At 39.6% G+C, this 4,222-nt stretch overlaps 1 pseudogene; it reads left to right on the forward strand.

Annotated features, from left to right (window-relative positions):
* The first annotated feature begins 3,100 nt into the window (after positions 1 to 3,100).
* On the forward strand, positions 3,101 to 3,884 carry LOC114497244 (annotated as a pseudogene).
* Positions 3,885 to 4,222: the final 338 nt, after the last annotated feature.

Raw genomic sequence — 4,222 nt, forward strand, 5'->3', positions numbered from 1 at the left:
GCTTGCTGTCAGCTGAGTTCGCAATCAATAATGCATGTTGTTTTGCTTACCAGGAATGAGTGGCTTAGGTTAATTATCTAAATGTTAAACCCTTTAATTTGCCTTCCAATATATTGTCTCATTTAGAAAATTGCAAAAGAAAATTTAGAAAACTACAGAGAACGTGATAAATATTTTGGATCTTTTCAATCCCCTCCTTCTGTAACTAGTGAAGTTAGTGACTGCTTTTATATACAGTTTGTGTTAATTTTTTAAAAAATCAGTTTCTTCTCAGTTTCCATGAAAAAAAAAAGTACAAATATTTAAAGAAAATATGGTATGAGAGATGCCAATCTAATAGTCTTCCTAGAGCAACCGCATTATCTCTAGTCAACCTGAAGTGACACAGGCTCCACTTAATCAGCGTTTCCGCATCTTTGTTCAGCATCTTTGTGTGGGAGGCAATCCGTAAATGGAAGGTATTGAGAAGTAGCATTGACCTTCAAAGGCTCGTTTACTAGCTATGCTGTTGTTAAATACTCAGCTCCTTAACTTGAGTGAACCATGCTTTTGACTGTTCTTTTTTTTCCCCCCTCATTTCTTCACTATTAACTTCTCTCAGCTTATGGAATCATTTCCTCAATTATACTCAGCAACATTATTTTGCTGTTTGGCTAACCTCCAATTCATCATTAATTATGAATTCTATGTCCTTTATAATTCATTAAGAAACATCATGAAAATTCCACATCAAGTTAATTTGGTTTCACTCAGTCTTTGAAGACGGATCACAGTTTTTAAAAGACTTGACACATGTCAGGCACTGGGCTAATGGCTAAACGACTATTATGCAGTTATATAATATTTATTTTATATTCAAAATAACCTTCTAAAATAGGTACTATATTTATTTAAGAAAGAAAATTAAAAGTAAAACACATTGTACTTTTTTGCCAGTTTCACAGACAGTGAGTAGCAAAACTAGAATTTGACCCCTGGTATGTCAACTTACCTGACACCAAAACCCATGCTCTAAAGCCCAGAACCAGTCGTCATTCGTATCTACCATGTATTATGTCAGATGGACCACACTTGACACTGCGCCCTTCACATTCATTCCGGAGGGATTCATCTAAACTCATAGAGGCTAAATAATTTTCTAAGTGGTCTCACAGCCTGTGAGTGGCAAAGCTAAAGGTCACATTCAGACCTGTTCTCTCCAGGTGTACAGCTGACTACAGCATGTCTCTATCTTTAGGAAGAATGTGGGGGGTTTGTTTGGAGTGACTGAAAGACTGACAGCTCCCTCAGTGCCCAGCAGCCCCAGTGGTTCTGCATAAATAAAGGCTTTCAGCCCTACTGAAGTTGCAGTCTTTGGGAGCTAGTATTTTCTGTGTAGCTGTGAGAACCCTTGTCAATATCTTGGTTACTACATTCTTAATTCTTTCCAGGAACTTCTGAATGCCATCTGGTCAAAATTTCTCACATATAAAAATTACCTTTATCTAGCCCTGGCTGGTGCGGCTCAGTGGATTGAGTGCTGACCTGCAAGCCGAAGGGTTGCTGGTTGATTCCCAGTCAGGGCAAATACCTGGGTTGTGGGCCAGGTCCCTGGTTGGGGGCATGCAAGAGGCAACCACACATTGATGTTTCTCTGCCTCTCTTTCTCCCTACCTTCCCCTCTGTCTAAAAGTAAATAAATAAAATCTTTAAAAAAATAAAAACTTAATCTTTAAAAAAAGTTACCTTCATCTATTAGCTCTCTGAGATTTTAATAAGGGCTAGGCTTGCCTTCTACATTTTTATCCCTAATAGTCTCTTTATTAGGTAAGTGAACAGTCTATAAACATTTATCCTAAATCATTCTTGTATTTTATTTTGGCAAAAGCAGAGAGATAAAAATCTACATTAACATAAATACTCAGCTTGTTCACACTGCAGCATTTAACAAGCAATTCCTTTGTCATATCAGTTTAGGTAGCTGCTGTGGTTGCCCACTAACTGGGCTCTTGGGATGGGTTGCTTAAGACAGGGCTCCCAGTGACCTACCTCTCTACCACACGCGCACACACACACACACACACACACACACCTTTTAGTATCCATGTCCTTATACAGTATCCTCCCCTTGAGTATAATCTGGATCAAGTGACTTGTCTGCCTCTGATGCGTAAAATATAGCTCAAGTGATGGGTACCATTTTGATGATTACATTGTAAAACAATGTTGACTTTCATCTTGCTAAAACTCTCTTTCTTGCTGCTACTCTCTTGACCTCTCACTTTCTCACTTTGATGAAACAAACTGCCACATTGTGAGATGCTCAATGAGGATGTTCATATGGCAAGAAATCAGGGGAAATCACTGGGTAACAGCTTGGGAGGGACTATGTTTTAGTCCAGTAACTCACAATGAAATGAATCTTGCCAATAACCATGAGAGTGAGCTAGGAGCATGTCCTTTTGAGTCAAGCCTTGAAATGACTAGAGCCTCATTAGAGAACCCAGCTAAGCATAACCAAATTCCTGACCCAGAGATACCATGAGATAATAAATGTGTATTGTTTTAGTCTGCTAAGTCTTGGGGCAATTTGTTACATAGCAATAGATAACAAATACAGCTCATTACTCCCAGCATGCCTCAAAAGTTGTGCTGAGATCTGCTATTCTCAGCTTGGGCTATCCTAGGGACACTGGAATTTGCATCCTCAATGGACACCATTTCCTCTATATTTTGAAGTTCATATTTCTGAACTTGGTGCTCATTTGCTTTCGTTGTTTGCTCCTTAGGAGGCAAAACTCAGTTTTCTTCAGAAATATATTCTCCCTGTTCTTGGGATGCCACTATGCAGTTGTCTACCTGTCTTGCCCTCACAGGGCTTCATTTGGGCCCTAAATAAGGATTGACAAACAGCTTTCTCCCCTGACTTTCTCAGCCCTTGCATTTAATTATCAATCCTATTTAGCTTTTATAATTATAACAAATAAGAAATGTTTGTATCAGCTGAGAGCACAGAGTGCAGAGCTCGGAGTTACGGACAGGGTTGCACAGGACCCACAAGCCATGCCAAGGTGTGGCAGCCTTCTTGCCCACTAGAAAGTTTTCCAATAATTGGCTGTGCATGGGCATTGGGTCTGCTGGCTGGACCAGGATTGTGTTCTGTATCCTCGACAGACTGAGCCACCTTCTGGCCATACTCCTAGAGAAGACCTGGAAGACCAAGTTCTAAAAAGACATCACTGACAAAAGCCAGATACTGTCTGTAGTCATCTTCACCACCAAGTACGTGGACTTGTTTGTCAGTGTCATCTCCATCTTCAACACAGTCGTGAAGGTGGTCTTTCTCCTCTGTGCTTATGTCAGTGTACATGATCTATGGGAGATTTTGGAAAATGTTTGACAGTGAGAATGATACATTCCACCTGGAGTTTCTTCTGGTCCCATTCATTGGCTTCTCCTTCCTTGATAATTACAGTTTCACTTCCCTAGAGATCCTCTTGACTTTCTGTACCTGGAATTGGTGGCCATCTCACCGCAGGTCTTCATGACCAGCAAGGCTGGAGAAGCTGAGACCATTACTACTCAGTTCCTGTTCTTTCTTGGGCTGCAAAGGGCACTCTACCTGTCTCACCAGACCAGGCGCTACCAAACTGAGAATTTCCATGACCAGATTGCAGTGGTGTCTGGAATAGTACAAACCATCTTCTGCTCCGACTTCTACTTATACATAACCAAAGTCCTTAACGGAAAGAAACTAATTCTTCCAATGTCTATTTGAGTACCTTCAGAGAACATGGGCGTGAAGCCAACTGTTTTAAGATGTTCTGCTGAGTGACTTATGACTCAGATCAGATGTTAAATTTAAAGCCAGAGAAAAGCTTAGTGTAGTTGGATTTCAACAAAACACTGATCATTCCATCTAGAAGACCTCATCAATAATGTCTCCCTTATATAGGTAACTAAAAACCTGGGTCAGTCACACACCCAAAATTCCATACAATGTCAACAGGAACACCAAGAAACCTTAGGCGTCTAACTTACAAATGGGACAAATAAACTACTGATCTCTGAAAAAACAGGAAAAATTATTTGTAACAGTTTGACATTGATAATAATAGCTGTATGTTTAATAATAACTTCAACAATAGTTTTCTTTGAGTGCTTATATGTGTCCAGACGCTATGCTGAGATCTTTATATGAGTTTTATTATGTACATATTAAAAAATTTTTAATTATTTTACC

Source organism: Phyllostomus discolor, chromosome 3 (genome assembly GCF_004126475.2).
Source record: "Phyllostomus discolor isolate MPI-MPIP mPhyDis1 chromosome 3, mPhyDis1.pri.v3, whole genome shotgun sequence".
Taxonomy (NCBI): Eukaryota; Metazoa; Chordata; class Mammalia; order Chiroptera; family Phyllostomidae; genus Phyllostomus; species Phyllostomus discolor.